General features: G+C 32.7%; 1 long non-coding RNA gene across 1 annotated transcript; it reads left to right on the top strand.

The window, feature by feature from the left end:
• The first annotated feature begins 1,478 nt into the window (after nt 1–1,478).
• Nucleotides 1,479–3,399, top strand: LOC138906536 (uncharacterized). The gene is made up of 2 exons (XR_011413966.1): nt 1,479–2,067; nt 3,182–3,399. It is a non-coding gene; the product is annotated as an uncharacterized lncRNA (long non-coding RNA).
• Nucleotides 3,400–17,384: the final 13,985 nt, after the last annotated feature.

Genomic DNA, 17,384 nt, shown 5'->3' with positions numbered 1-17,384 from the left:
GTCCGAGTCTTTCAACCTCACTCGTAGGAGACACACTTCCTAGCTTGAGTCAACCTTATTCATTTTAATAGGAGATGCACTCCCTAATATGAGTCATTATTCCAAGGAGATGCAATTCCTAGTTCGAGTCCTTCAATCTCACAGCCATTCCAATGATACCCATGGGACACGCTCCTCTTAAGTCCAAGTTATATCAATTTTATACCTAAGATAAGAACATCCTTTTCGGAGCCTTTAGTTTTATTTTTGGATCTTTCAAATAAAATAAGCTGACCTGCAGTTTTACCCAATAACTCGCAAAATTTTCTCAGTGCCAAACTGGGGCAGAAAATTTTGTTTGTTTTGTTTGTCTTTGATGGCTTTGCAGGCCCTGCCGTAGAGCATATGTTGTGACGATTAAAGCTTGCAGTTTCAGCTTTCTCATCAGAATAAAGAAGTTTTTCGGTCACAAGATAGTTGGAGTTAGCTTGGATAATGTGTCAGCAGCCCAGCTTCTCGAGTTTCATTTTTCCGAACTCTGATCCGGAAAGCAAACAATCGAGAATGAGCCATGATCCTTTCCTCAAAGAGCATCAAGATCCAATCTAAGGTCAACACAAGTGAGCAGGTCAAGAATCAAGATTTGACTCCACAAGACACATAGATTAGGAATTTTGTAACTTTTAGTTTCCAGACATATGTAGTTCTTTCTCTTTTCCTTTTGATGCAAGCAGCAAGTAACAGTAACAGTAACAACAGCAGCAACAACAGTCTTAAATTTAGTGTCTGGTAGTCCCAGCTACCAAATTTTTCCAGAATTACACTGACCTGATTCCTCTAAATAAGGATATTTAGGCTACCTCGGAAGCAGGGTTCGGTCACCATTTTTTTTTTAAAAATGCTTTCATTGGAGTAATATGTGAGCACAAATTAGCCATGGCATTCACTTTTCTTTGCACGAAAACTCTTCATGTTCTCGAGCAAAGAGGGGCAGCTGTGAATACCTAATTTTTGTACTATTTTAACACCTCCTAAAGTCATTAGTATTTTGTTGCTTTAATTATATTTTCTAATTTTTGTGTCTTTGATTGCATATTTCCTATCATAAAAATACCAAAAAATAGTTCTTTCTTTATTTGTGCATTTTAGGAATTAACTAACTATTCAATTGGTGAATTAATCTAGTTAATTGATCATTTGAATAAGTTACTTAATTAATTTATTTGTTTGTATAAATTTAGTTTAATAAGTAGGATTAAGAAAGAAATTGGGCCAAATTTGAAAGAGAAAGTGGCCAAAAGTGCAAGATAAGGGGCTGCCTTTGAAAGGGTCCGGAACGACGTAGTTTTGCCTCAAAACTACGTCGTTTCATTAAGTGACCCAAGATCAAATCTCACCCATTGATCACCCCTTGATCTAATGGTCCATATTTGATCTCTCAAGAGGTATTTAAAGCCTCAAAAATCTGAAAAATTTCCTCATTTCCCCCATAACTCTTTCTCTCTTCTCTCTCTCTCTCTCTCTCTCTCTCTCTCTCTCTCTCTCTCTCTCTCTCTCTCTCTCTCTCGCCGCCGCCGCCGGAAATCACCCACCGGCGGCGGACCACCTCCAAACACCTTCAAATTAACACCATATAATCTCCACAATCCCCTCTTCCCATATCTCCAAACCAATTCCTTCAAAAAACCCTCAAACTCCTTGAATTTTAGATCTAAAAAATTTTAGCCGCCACTTTTTGGTCCAAATCCTTGAAGCTCCGGCCAACACCACCCTTCAACACATACATGAATGGATAGAGCTCCACGAGACCTATATTTTCCTACCCATTTCACCCCTAAAATCCCCGTCGCCGCCGGCCCGCTCCTCGCCGCCGCCACGGCTCCACCGCCTCACCACCGCCAAAACGCCCCGAACCCCCATTTTAGCTATTTTTCGACTCAAAGACACTCATTTCTTTTGGCGAGATGCTAAAACGCATTTCGTTCTAGCATCTACCCGAAAGAAACATGCGTTTCGGAGTCAGGTAGTCGCCTTTTAGCATCCCCGGCGTCTTCTCGTGGCTCGAACGGCTTCAAGCATACTTGTTAGGTATAATCGTCATCTCTTTAATTAATTTCTGATTTTTTTATATTTAGTAGATTAGTTTTTGATTTTTTTATTTATTTATTTTTCTATTTTGGTTATTTCTTGTTAATTAGAGTTTCAAGTTAGGTTTATTTAATTAGCTATCTCTATTTAGTTTAGTGGTTTGTTAGATTCGTTATTGATTTAAACATGATCTTTAGTGTATTAGTTAAATCATTCACTTAGTTAGTCGATTATTTATTTATTGTTAGTCGTTGTCCGATTGTTAACGATGCTCGTTCTGTTTTGAGCATTAGTTTGTGAATTTAGTTATTTGTTTAGTAATTAGTTTGCACAAATCGAATTCATTCCCATCAAGTTGGTTTTAATACTTAGTTCAATTACTTTTTAGTCTCGTCTATGCTTTGTCAGTTCATAGTTGTCCAAGTTTGATTTGTGTTGAGCAAGTAGTTTGTTGTTGATGGTTAAAATCTGAAGTTTAGTTTACTTTATTACAAAATAGGGTAATAGTAGCTTACTTTTACTAGTAGGGTGGCCGAAAGGATATTTTTTCTCCTTGCTTCTGACACAGCAGATTTTCAGGTTGTCCTTTCACCTTCGGGACAGACCTTGAACAGTGTTTAGCACACAAAGTCAGTCTTTGGGACAGATTTTTGGTGAACCAAAATCTGTCCAAAAATCTAACTTTATTTGCCTATTGAAAGGGCTGCTTTTCTCCTATAAAAGGGACTTTCTTATGCTTAGAATGGAGAGGGACTCACTGAAAAGGGGGACACTCTATTATACACTCTATCTTATACTGAGACACATCTTGGAGAGTTGCTAAAAGACATATCTTTGAGAAAAATCAGCAGCTTAATACATATAACAAGCTGAAATTTCAGAGTTTTGTGAGGATTATTTGAGTGTAAAAACCTTGAAAAAAATAGAAAGATCCCTTAGGCAATTTGTGAAGTTGATAGCTACCAGTTTCAATCATCTTTGTTGAGTTTTCTGGGTTGTCTTAATACTTGAGTTGCTGCTGTTTCTACTGTATTTGCTGCTGAGTTTTTTATTGCTGCACTGCTGTATTTTATTATTCTACAAACCAGGTAACTTTCAAATTCTTATATTGCAGATTCTTGATGATAATAAGAAGGATTTGATCCCGGTTTGGTTGATGGAACATATTAGATCTGATTTTGTTTTAAGATGAATGTTATATTAGTGTTATCATCATGTAAATCTGTTAAAAATTAGTTAAATTATCGTTTTCTTCTTTATATATGTGATTAAAATTGTATTCTGTTAAGATTACTTAGTTTAATAAAAAGATAAAGACCTCATTTTTAACCATGTTTGTTTAGTTTGGGCTCTTTTCCGTGAGTTACTTTCATGGTTCATGTATAATAATCTAAGAAAGATTTCTAGCTTCAAATGTTTTGATGCTTTGAATTATAGTCAAAATAATGTTATACTTAATATAGTTCTTCTCTTTAGCATTGAAGTATTACCGTTTTTTGTAGTTTTTATATTTAGTCGTGGTTTTTATGTTGTTAATGGGTATAGTTTGATTAGTGCCATGATTGGTGTAGATGAGTAGAAATATTATGTTAGTCCTTAAAAAATAGTTGGTTAAGAAGATAAAAGATAATAATTAGCATGTAAGTTTCTTTTATGAAAAATATAAATTTTAGTTTAGACATCAATGTAAGAAGTAATTTGGGCTTAGAAGAATACTTGTTATTTTGTGTTGTCTTGGTCATCGAGGCTCTTAAGCAACATGGGCCAAGTAAGCTAAAATTTGTAGGCCCAATGACAATAGAAAGTAAGATGGGCATTTTTTTTAAAATCAATAAATTATCTTTTGTTAAATAAAATAAGTGGCCCAATACCATGAAAGTTTAACATAAACTTACTCGGGTTTAATGTCTTGCATGAGTGAACATTGTTTTTAATAATAATATTTTTCCCAGTCGAACAAGTAATAAATAAAAAAGAAGTGATTTTTAATTGATTTAAGCGATAGACAATTTTAGGCACGTTTGAGATGTAGACCATGTGTTCATACACGGTCCTTGATCGATATTATTTTTTAATAAAGTATTCATGTGTGCATTCCCGCTCCTTGACTTTTCAATATTAATTGTATTTAAACCATGTGTACCGACACGTTCTTTGTTTCAATACATATAATCAAATAAGGACTTTGTGTGCTTGCACGCTCCTAGGCCAAAATTATTAATTATTAAGCAACACTAGACAATAGTAATTTAAGGCAAATAATACATACTTTATTCAAAAATAATTCAAGCCAAATTTTAGTCAATAAAAGCGACCGTGCTAGAACCACGGGATTCGGGGAATGCCTTACACCTTCTCCCCGGTTAACAGAATTCCTTACCCGGACTTTATTTTCGCAGACCAATAATAATAGAGTCAAATCTTTCTTTGATTAGGGATTCAAATAAAAGGTGACTTGGAACACCAACAAAATCAATTCCAAGTGACGACTCTGTAAATAAAATAATCCCTACTCAGTTTTGTCACTTTAATTGGAAAAACCCTTTAATCCACACAATATTATTTTGCGGGTAGAAAAATGAGCGTGACAAGAATTATATTCAGAAACACACTTAAAGTCTTGGAGCCTCAGGTGAGCCTAATCATATCGTGCTTGTGGAAGAGTGACCAACTTTAAGTTGTCATATCTTTCCTTTAAGCCATTCCACAAAATAAGTGGATCTTTGACTGTGAGATATTTTATCTTCAACCCTTCATCAATGTGATGACGCAAGAAAATCAAGGCTTTAGCACAGTCTTGGGTAGATGCTTTATTTTTATCTTTAATGGAGTCTCCAAGACTCATTGCATCTAAATAGATTTCAGCATCCAACACCCATGTTATATAGTTCTTGCCCGAAATTTCAAGGGCAACGAACTTTCTTTTCATAATATTAATCATAATTAAAAGAGGAAAAAAGTTATACCTTAGTCTTCTCAAAGAGCTTCTTGAGACGGTAGAGTCTAGTGCTGATAACGTATTATAAAATATAACTTAAAGTAACAATATAGAACAAGGAAAAACAAGCTAAGAGATATAGAGAGAAAGAGATGAGAGATTCTTATTTCTTCTTCAATTGTATGTATTTTCCTATCTATTACAAGACCTTTATATAAGCATGAAAAGTGAAGAAAATATGTCATTGAATATATCTTTAAACATAAAAAATATATCATTGAATATGTCATTAAGCATTTGAGATGAAGATCATGGATGAATAGTAGACATCCACCGTAATTTGATATTTTTTATAACAAACCATTAATTTAACATCCCTAACTAATTATAAAAAGCTTTGCTTCAGAGTCCCACTCGACAGTTGTTAGAGCTTTGGTTCCACATTTAATAATAGTGATGAAGAACTCGCGCAGAACACGCAACCCCACTACGTGCGTTTTCTTACACTGCTCAGGTAAGACTTGATTCTGCTCTCTCCCCTTCTTTTCCATCTGTCCACTCACTATTTTACTCTTTTTTTTGTTTTCTTCTAATGTTTGATATTTGTATTAGTGTCGATTAAATTTGAAAATTTTTATATTAAAAGTTAGGTTTCTCTAACAAAGACTAAAGAATTCTTACGCCCCATCACGTAACTCCTGTTGGTTGGCCATTTTCTTTTCTTTTGCTTTATTTCTCCTATCCTAAAAAAAACTTGTTAAGTTTTTCCCCCTTTCTTGCCAAAATCAAGAACCCTCTCTGTTTTTTCTCTCTCTCTGTGTCTGATCTCATCACCATCTAATCTAGTGTTTTCATTGCTGGAGTGCTGCTGCCTGCCATCATCATTCATCATAGTATTTCTTTTCCCTTGGTCAAAATATAATTAGAAGTCATAAATATTTGTTTATGACATGGGTGGAGTTCTGAATTTGGTCAGTTGTGGCAAAAAAATAATACTAATTAATTGTTTGGCAGACTGCAGGCTTAGCTGCAGCAGGAACATTCAGGCTTTTAGTCATCAATATCCGTTGCTTATAATGTTGCCCCTCTTATTTCTTTTGAAAATCGATGGTACCGTGTGTGTGCGTGCTATTTTTAGTACTGTTTGGTTACAACATCCTACGCGAAAATCAATTTGAACCAGTGAGGATTACTAATTCATTTTGCTTAAATAAGCAGTGCGTTATGTGTATGAGAATGAGAAACGTCCGCAAGTTAACACTTGATGCTACTCGTAGAATAACCAATTTCGGTTGGAATACTATGTAAAATTGTTTGAAAAGATTTTATTTTTTGAAAAATAGTTAAAGTAACAAAACAAGAAAGCAAGAGAAAATAGAACCATTCTTGAAAAAGTTGGCAGTTTTATAGCCTATTTGGCCAAGTTTATTTTTGGGCCAAAAGTATTTTTGTTTTTTTGGCAAAAAACACTTTTGGAAGGAAAAAAAGTGCTTTCGAGGAGAAACAGAAGCAGTTTTTGAGAAGCAGAAAAAAACAGCTTCTCTCCAAAAGCACTTTTCTGAGAAACACTTTTGAAAAAAATACACTTAGAAGCAGTTTTCAAAAGCTTGGCCAAACACTAATTACTGCTCAAAAGTACTTTTCAAATTAATTAGCCAAACACAAACTGTTTCTCACCAAAAGTACTTTTGAAAAAACACTTCTCAAAATAAGCTGATTTTAGAAGTTTGGCCCAACAAGCTATTAAGGTAAAAACACATAACATTGGCTGAGATTCAGTTTTCTTTCCATGGCAAAGTTTATATTTTTTATAAATGATATGTAGTAACCACGACATTTGTTTTTATGCTAGGACCTTACTTAGTTGGTCTCAAATAGGAAATTCATGCCTTTTAGATGATGACTAAAACGCCTGGCTATGCAGGGAGATAATCTCGTATGCAATTTTGTGTTAAGGGATGAGGAAATTTGAATGTAGAGTAATCCCAATTGATGTTTAATAGTATCTTATTTCAATAGGGAAAACAAAAAAAGAAAATTAAATATGGATAAATAAAGATGAAGTTCACAATTTGTCGAGTGAGGAGAACCAACTGATAAGGAACTGATGTTTGTTAGTTTTATTTAGTGTTAGAGTGACCAATGCTCGACTAGGCCTCATTTTTAAAAGATTAAAACGTCTAAATCTGAATACATATCTGAATATCAAGATGTGTATTGAGATTAAGACATCTAAATCTAAATACACATCTGATTATTAAGATGTGTATTAAGATCTAAATACGGAGTAAATGATTAAGACTGTTCGATTTTTAACATCTGAATATATAAAATTTATCTTTATTTAAAAATTAATAAACATAAAATTTAAATAAAATACTAATTAATCTAATATTCTAATAATAAAATATATAATTTTTTAAAATATAATAGTTGCTGGTGGTGAGGACTAACGGTAGTGCTTGTGAATGCCGACTAGAGGCGGTGGTTGGTGGTAAATTTGGTCGATGGTGGTGGTTTAGGGTAGTAGCTAATGGTGATAGTTAATAATAACGGGTGGTGATGGTAGTTATGATTGAGAAAAGTGGTAGTGGGTATTGGTAGTTTATAATGATAGACAGTGTCGGCTATGGTTGTTGATGGTAATGTGGTGGTGTGGTAGTTGAGGTGGATGAGTGTTGGTTGTGTTGAGAATGATGGTCGTGGGAGTGATGGGGATGGTGGATGATGGTAGTCGATAATGGTGGCGGCTATGATTGAGGATGCTGGTAGTGGTGATGATGGTGGTTGAGTATGGTAGTGGTGGTGGCATGGTCGCGACTGTTAATAATGAATATGAATGATAACATCTTAATAAAATTAAGTCTCTGTTATAAATCTTAATCATACAGACCTATTCAGACCCATTAAGTAGTTGTGAAGTTAAAAAAATAAACACACTTAATGATTAAAATCTCAATAATAAAGATCCAGACTTTAAAAACAAACGCACTTAATGTCTGGGATCTGAATGATTAAGATTCAGACCTCCATTAAGTGCAAACAAATGAGGCGACAGACTTATAGAAATTGACATGGACAATGATCAACTTCGGTCGGTCAAAAATTGACCGACCAAATTCTTTTGGTTTTTACTTTTCTTTTTCAATTTGTTTTTACAAAATCGACAAAGTTCGATCTGTTTTTTTTGCGCCAAAATGTGATAAATTATTTTTACGTCGCGAGAAAATTATTTTTCAAGAAACCGACCAAGTTTGAATGATTTTTCATTATTAAAACAAAATTACAATTAAAATTTAGAAAATCGACCAAAATCGGCCCGTAGTTTCTGTCGATCGTTTAAAAAAATGACCACTTTCAGTCTATAATTTTACTTTTTTAACAAAATCGATCGAAATCAATCGGTTATTTCACGTAAAATTGCGATTAAAGAATATAAATAAAACAAAAGTAAGTCTTAAATAAAAGAAGCACCAATAGTCTAGTGGTAGAATAGTATCTTGCCACGGTACAAAGTGCAGTTCAATTCCTAGATAATGCGTTTTTTAATTACATAATTTTAAAAAATTGACCGAAGTCGATCAGTTTTTATGGTGTCATTATTCTTTTGGGTATGATGTGAAATTTAATTGACCGACCGAAATCGGTCGGTTGTGACTGACTGAAGGTGGTCGATTGGCTATACCGACCTAACAATTTCCGACCGCTACGACTCAGTCTCTTTTCGATCGATTTTTGCCAATTATCGACCGATATCGGTTTTGTCAATTGGTTTTGATCTAATTTCTAGTAGTGATATAGCTTGACCCCAATGTGTGGATTGAGGACAATTAAGTTGTTGTTTTGAGTGACCAATGTAAAATTCCACCTTGAAAACTAATTAAATCTTGTTTTTAGCATGGCCTAATTAACTTTTCATCTCGAAATTCTATCAAGCATATCGTTTTGATATCAAGTATGAACAATAACTTGTCACCCCCTCAAAGAAAAGCAGAGAAAGTAGGTCATAATTCTAATCCTCAAATCTCAATTTGGATAAGAAAGAATTTAAAAGAACTTCACCAGTGTTGAGTTGGGGGGAGTGGGGGGGAAAGGGTGGTGTCAAGTAGAGGTCAAATCTAATAATATTTCGTGCTTTGATAGGTTTGAAATGCAAGCCATAAACTTTGGACGACATGTAAACGTATGCAACACGTCCACCCAAACAAGACTGCAATCAAAAAAGAGATTGATGTTTGGGCATTGCAAAAAGATCTATAGTACTAGATGTTTATCTTTTCGCTTTTTGATTCGATGAAATATTTTTTCCTCTGTTTGAAATTTCCCTATCATGCCATATATCTTTCTTTTCTCTTTTCTTCCTTGTAATAGTAGCAAGTATAGTGGTAGATTTATAAAGCTTTTAATTTTGTTGCACGGGGTGGGCAAAGTGATGGATAGACTTTTTACTCCACAGCATCAATTGGTATTGATAGCACTTTTTTCACTTGTTTACTTGATTGCTTCTCCTATGGTCTTTAAAGATTTGCCCACTCCATTACTCCAAGCTTTAACTCTTCTTGTCCCTCCTTACTTTAATTCTCTCTCTCTCTCTATTCATAATTCACTTCCCCTCCCCCCCCCCCACCCCTATTCTTAACACCCTCCTCCCCACCTTTCTGGTTTTCCAGCTATAAATACTTGAGCTACCCCAAGCTTTTTCTTCGTCAGCCGAAGTTCAAAATGAACAATTCCCACTCTTTTAGAAAGTCCCTCATCTCTTTCTTGTTTGTTGCAGTTGTAGCTAGAGTTAGCTCTGATTATTGAAATGGTGGAATAGTAAAATGGTTGGTAGCTCTTGTTGGAGAAGCAGGGCACGTGCAAGTTCGAAGATATATGCATTTCTCATGCATGAATTTTGCACGTGTTCTCCTTCTCCAACATGAGTTTCCTCCCTCCTCTCAAGCTTCTTCAGAATTCAGAGGTGTTGCTTTTTAAAATATTCATATACAGTGGATCATAACTAATGTGGAACTAAAACGTAATTATTGTTGTCGTTACTTTTTAAAGTCCTCCACATGAAATTAACGGGTAAAGGCATGCATGACTATGCCCTTAGCTTAACTATGAGATAATATTGCAAAATTTTCTCTTGCTATATCTTAGTGGTAGAGACTTTAAACCAACTTTTCTGGTTAAGATATGATACGTAATATCTCTCTTTTGGCAGGCTTTGTAGAGAATTGACAGTAGGAGTTGCTGTTGCTGAACATAATGTGTAGAATCAGGGGAACCTATAGACCTATATAGGTGTTTCTTATCATGCTTTTTTTGGTGTTAATGAAGGGAGATGGACCAAACATCTGGAGCTAGCTAGCTAGTGGTCCAATGCAGTATGGTGATCTAAATTAGCTATACGGCTTTACCCATAGCGTTTTGCTTCACCTTAATTAATATGGCATGCATTTGACGTTAATTATTATGACTACTGCATTTACTCGAAGAACTCTTGCGTTTTTACTATGTATATAGATGTTAAGCATAAACACGTTGATAATAAGGACATTTTTCCAAATTTATCAATGATTTCTTGGTAGCAATTTGGAACTTCAGCTCGTTAAAAGTCTCGGTCCTTGATTAATATAAGCTTCAACAGAAAAAAAAAAACAATTAAAGGACAAATTACTTCCTGATTAATTATATTCCAGTGAAGCAAAACCAAATATATACCTAGTTAATAATGAAGCAAAAGAAGAATGCTTAATTTAGTGTTAGGAGCTAGAGATATTAAAAGTTCATTTGTTGGTGGTCCACGGTGACCTAAAAGTGTATCTTTCCTTAGATTTTGTTGGAGGCGAACATTTAAAAACAGAGAATTCAGGACAAGCTTGTTACACTCAAAGGGGCAGTCCACGAATATCTAAAGAAGCCTCGTACCTTAGCCAAGAAAAACATAGTTTACTGGTTAGCTGACGTCCTATGGCAGTGTTTACGAACACATAGGGCAATGCCATTCGAGACTATGATTTCCCAAAGACAAAAGAATATGGAAAATAATAATTTTCTTATAACGAAAAAACAGCTCAATGTAGACACCGTTGCTAGCTAGGTATACTCAACAGTTGGGCTAACTCCCTGTTTCATTAATGCGGATCTTTCTTCTAAGAAATATTATAGTATCTTTTACTCCATTTGTTACATTTTCAAAAATTTATATAAATTCAGCATTTATTAGTTTCATTTAAACGTCTTTCAATTTCAAAACTGGCCTCTCTCTTGAGGTTATTCCAATTTTGGCATTTTGAGATCACCAAAACATTTTGACTACTCCTATTAGAGTAACAAATATTTGTAATGAAATTGAAATAAATGAATCTTGTTTTTAGTTTCTCTAATCGTTTCATCTAGTACCACTCCAAGGACACGTAGGACACAAAACACCGGAAAACATATAAGGTCGAATTGAAAAACTAAAAAATATTCAGTGAAGTGTCATAGTCATACTATTAATGAATCTTCTTCCAAAAATATGACACATTTATACTTGTTAGATAAAAGAAAATACACATTTAAATCACACGTTGATTAATTAATCTGATCTTCAATGGTTTAGATGAAATTGTTAAACAAAAAGATAAGTCCTAGAGCTTTAAATTAAATATCCTTTTTTCTTAATTCATGGATGTGTCGACAAACATTTGTTGTATAGGAGTTTTGATAACACATACTAGTAAAACACAATGACGTGCTATTAGTAAAACTAATTCCATTCTCCCCTTTTTATGACTGTATAAATTAACAACATGATGCTTACTAATCTCCATTCGATTACTAAGGAGAGGGCCGGGGGGTGGATAATGCTAATAAAGAAATAGGAAGACGAAATACGTGGTTCTAACTTCTAACAGTCAATCCTCATCCCATTACTTAGATAATACGTGGATTTGTTGTAGATACAGTTAAGAAAATAAAAAATGTACCATATTTACTTTTTATGTCTCTCGTAAGTCATTTGCCCACTTGAAGTGGTTTGGAACTGTCACTGGAGGAAAGATTTTGTTGCTAATAATGTGGCTCAAATGAGTAAAAGTTTCCTGCTTACTAAGTATCCTTTGATGGGGATAACTCCATTTCATTAGATGGAGATCTAGATACTGAAACTTAAACAACCGCAGGATGTCAATCAAGTCATGGGTTAAGAAGATTGAACGAACTCAGAGACATTTCCTGTGAATGATTAATCTGTCTGAAACATTTTCCAACAATAAAGGTGCAAGTATGAGATCAATTATCTCCATATTAGTCGTAAGATAGCTGGTTCGAAAAATTAGAATAACACCAAATGAATGAGTAAATTTCATGGGCAGTCATCCAACTTTGTACACATTATTTAGCTAACAGTCACTATTCTTTCTTTCGTTACATAAAAATCATTTTACTTTACTCCACTTTCCACAAAAATAACTTCAATCATTTTTTGTTAAAAATTCATCTAAAATGTGAGAGAAAATAACAAAAGTAATCCTTATATTTTGGAGTAAGTTTAAAAGTGCGCCCTTCAATATACTTCTTAATTAGTTGTTTTGATTCTATAGGTTGTCAAAACTCAAAAGTGAATACTTTAGGTTTTCGTTGAGTATCTATAATTGTTACTTTAATGGAAAATTATGAAAAGGGGATTTACTATGAAATCACATTTAGAAGTGTATTTTTAACAATTTCGACTATTTAAGATTTGATATAGTTTTTTGAGATATAATATGCTATTTTAAAATCTATTTCTCGCATCGTGTGCATTTTTGGTTCTGCAACTTCTAGATTTGACAAATCCATCCCATCAAAGTATTTAGGTATGAGATAACTGAATTTTGTTGTTTCATAATTAATCATGTGGTCTGAATATCTAAAATTCATATATCATGAAAGGAATTAATTCAATTTCAAGGTGAATGTAGGTTAGTGGCATTAAAGTCAATTTTAGTATTAAGTGAATTTGCGCTCAGGGTTTGACTTTTGGACAAATCATTAGTTTTTTTAATCGTTTAAAGGATCAAATCCTATCTATTTAATTTAGTCCGGAAGAGATGTGATGTGTTTATATATATTGCAATAGAAAGATATAAAGCTAAAGTGTGTTCTTTGCTTTTCAACTAGTTTCACACTTATAATATATTTTTTATAGTAACTTTATGTTTAAGTTAGCAGAGCATGCACCTACGATTTTAAATTTTAATTTTTTGGTCAATCACTGATTTTGACGGGACTATATTGGTAATTCTAGTTAACTAAATTTTAGTTTTAGTATATTAATAAAGCATAGTTTATTAATATTCAACGAAAATAAAAAACGCTCACTTTTGACAACCTTATGGGATCAAAACATCTAAGGAGTATATTTAAGTGCCCACTTTGAACTTACGCCAAATATAAGGATCATTTTTTGGCATTTTTTCTCACATTTCAGGTGAGTTTTTTTAACAAAAAATGATGAAAGTTATTTTCGTGAAAAATGGAATAAAGTAAAATGATATTTAATTTATATAACAAAAGAAAAAATAATGATTTTAGGGTAATGAACACAAAGTTGGCTGACTGCCATGAAATTTACTCCAAATAAATCGACGATTGAAATTTAGACCTTTTGGTCAATCAATTGCTACTTGCATGGGAAAAGAATCTTATACAAAAAAAATGTTCACCTCTTAATAATTTGAAATAATCGGGCATCAAATATTATTTCAGTACTTAAAATAATGAGCTTCAGTATTTGAAATAATAATAATAATTTAGAAAGTATTTTAATTGAAATCAATCAATTTCACTTATAAATCCTTAATTTTTACAAATTCTTTTTTTAGTTAAGTTTATGTCCATATACTACTTTAGTTTTCAATTACTCCTTTTATAACTTCAATTTCAAATTTAATTTTTCCCTTGCATAAAGAAAGACTTGCTTGGAGCCAAAAACTGAACTAGTTGTAATACAGGGCAAAAACGAGTATCTTTTCCGACAGATCAGAGCTATTGGCAATAGGCGTTATTGTGGAATAGCAGAAGGTAACTCGCGCCGAGTACGGACTCTATATGTGCAAAGACACACGTTTGGATCAGTCCTATTAATTGCTGCAGGAATAATGATACAAGCCTTAGGCTGGCGTAAGCATTCACTAGTCCTTTTCTTTTGTTTATATGACTTATTGATTTGGCAGTCAAAAAGAAAGTGTGAGGGTTATTTTGCCTAAGAAAGTGGGGGATTTTGTTGCAATGGAAGATGATGTGTCTTATTAGCAATAGGTCTATTACATGTTGGAAATTGAAATGAAGATGCAGTGATCAAGGTGAAAATTATTGCACTAAAGTAAGAAAGAAAGAATGACCCTTTTAAAATGGGACCTCAAAACTGCCAAAGCAATAGCGTAAATAAGTGAAACAACAGGGAAAAGTAAAGAGTAGTTTGCAGAGGAACAAGAAATGGGAATCAATGTAGTTACTACTAGTCTCTCTCTCAGTGCGACGATGTTTGAACACGCAATGCACACACGTCGAGGTTTGACAAATTTCTTACAATGAAACCCAAAGTTGTGAATCATGATTAACATCAAGAATTATATGCATTCTACACACATGCGTGCCTTCCCTTAATCATATTCTTGCCAGTCTAGATCTCTCATTTACTTCTCTTTTGAAAATGGAGCTACCTGGTTTTTTATTTATTGTAAAGTAATAGTACTAGGTATTGATAATGTACATAAGATTATTAAAAAGAAACATGCATGATATGATAATCTGAATAATGGAATAGATAAGTTGTTATGACAAATCAAATTAAGTTGGCAATACAAAAAAAGTGTACTTTCTGTATATAAAAGTTAAAACCTTTACTTTTTTATGTCATTTCAAAATAACGTTCTTTCACTTTTCCCCCCTATAGTTACAAGAAGAAACTGATGCAATGAAATTAGCTACATTAATTCCGAGAATGCAATATAATGCTAATGACGACTTCTTATCTTTTAGATTATAGTTGTCTGATACTCACGGTATCTATTTTGATCATCAGCCAAATTACTTTTGGAAAGAAAAACATTTGGTTTATAGATTTAAACTAATAGATCTATTTTAACGAAAAGGACAATGACGAGTTTTGAAAATAGGAAAGTGTGTATTATGGTGATCAGTGTTTTACCTTTTCTCTATCTTTAATTTTTCCGACGGAATTTTTGTGAACTACCTAGTAGTTTCAGAGGTTAAATTAGCCAAAAGCTGATATAAGGATGTTACCTCTAATAAAGTAAAAACAGACCAAAAATCAAATTTTGGTAATAGTTGTTTAAATCCTAGTTTATCTGGATTTTTTCCATTTTTTTATCACAGACCAAGGATCTATTTTTCATTCCTTGTCTACTCTTTTATTTCTTCAGTATTTTGATTATGACTACTTTTTAGTATTCTATTTTATGTGTCACAACAATTAAGAATTAAGAATCTATATTTTTAGATAAAAAAGAATCTAGCTGTTGGAATAATGATATCTATTGCTATTTGAGCCCGTAAAATTGGTAAATTAAGCGAAAGGTATAGAAAAAGTAAAATTGCATATTCATAAGAATTTAATAGCACTTATGGTCCCTTATTTGTAAATTTGATCCTTATGATATATATAAAAAAAGTTCATGAATGTGAACAAACTATTCCTAATGATATTTGAGTTCTATGAAAACCTCTTATCAGGAAGTGCTTTGTTTTCTTTGTGGATCCTCGCGATGCAAAATCGGATTAGTAGAACATCTAAGTTTCGCTACTAAATATCTAAAGCAAAAGGAAAAAATATATCGATTCCACAATTAATAATCCTAACTTTGTTTCAGATAATCTAATCTTTTATTCAATTATTATTGTGACTCTTCTTAGATTGCTAGTGGTTAATATTGTGTTCACACTATTCTTCCGTTTTCTATAGTATCCGGCCTTATTTACTTGTTATTGTTATTGATTTTCATCTATTTTCTGATTCTTATGTCGCTATTATTATTTTTGTAGTTTCGGTTGATGGTACTGATGTATTTGTCTTTTTTCGTCTTCTTGAGCCGAGGGTCTTTCGGAAATAGTCTTTCTACTCCTTCGGGGTAGGAGTAAGGTCTGTGTACTCACTACCATCCCCATACTCCATTTATGAATTTCACTGAGTTGTTGTGTTGTGATTATTACTATGACAGAATAATCCAGGAACCAACCTTTCCTCGTGAGGTTTTGTTCAAAGTGCTATTGTTTGTCTTTCCACAAAAGTATTTAGCTTTGGACGAAAAGGGGTAATCTACACGATATGCCTATTGAAAATACCAGTTAACACCATATACACTTAAAAAATTTATTTTACTTTGTATACCTACTTTATAAATTTATTTTACCTTGTATACCTACTTTATAATTTTATTTTATCGTATATACCTACTGTATTCTAAAATAGAATATTGTGGTATGTTTAGTTTGGATATTGTATTCCAAATTAGAATATTGTAGCATGTTTACTTTGAATATTGTATTCCAAATTAGAAAATTATCGTATATTTGATTTGGATATTGTATTTCAAATTAGAATGATGTAGTATGTTTGGTTTGAATATTATATTCCAAATTAGAATATTGTAGTATATTTTATTCGGATATTGTATTCCAAATTAGAATATTGTGGCATGTTTGGTTTGAATATTGTACTCTTCGTTAGAATATAATGGTATGTTTGGTTTGAATATTATAGTTGTTACAGGTATATTCCGTTTGAATAATGTATTTCAAATTAGAATATTATGGTATATTTAGTTTGGATATTATATTCCAAATTAGAATACTGTAGCATGTTTACTTTGAATATTGTATTCCAAATTGGAATATTGTGGTATGTTTCGTTTGAATATTGTACTCTTCTTTAGAATATAGTGGTATGTTTGGTTTGAATATTGTAGTTGTTACAGGTATATTTCGTTTGGATACTGTATTCCAAATTAGGATATTGTGGTATGTTTAGTTTGGATACTATATTCCAAATTAGAATATTGTAGCATGTTTACTTTGAATATTGTATTCCAAATTAGAAAATTATAGTATGTTTGATTTGGATATTGTATTCCAAATTAGAATGATGTAGTATGTTTGGTTAATATTATATTCCAAATTAGAATATTATAGTATATTTTATTCGGATACTGTATTCCAAATTAGAATATTGTGGTATGTTTGGTTTGAATATTGTAGTTGTTATAGGTATATTCCGTTTGGATACTGTATTCCAAATTAGAATAATGTGGTAAATTAGATTTGGATTGTATTCTAAAATAGAATATTATGATACATTTTAAAATATAAAAAGGTATAACATGTAATATTTTTGGGATATTTGACG

This window comes from Nicotiana tomentosiformis, chromosome 1, assembly GCF_000390325.3.
Source record: "Nicotiana tomentosiformis chromosome 1, ASM39032v3, whole genome shotgun sequence".
NCBI classification, from domain to species: domain Eukaryota; kingdom Viridiplantae; phylum Streptophyta; class Magnoliopsida; order Solanales; family Solanaceae; genus Nicotiana; species Nicotiana tomentosiformis.
Note: the sequence above shows the minus strand (reverse complement) of the source record. Positions and strands in the feature narration are given on the sequence as shown.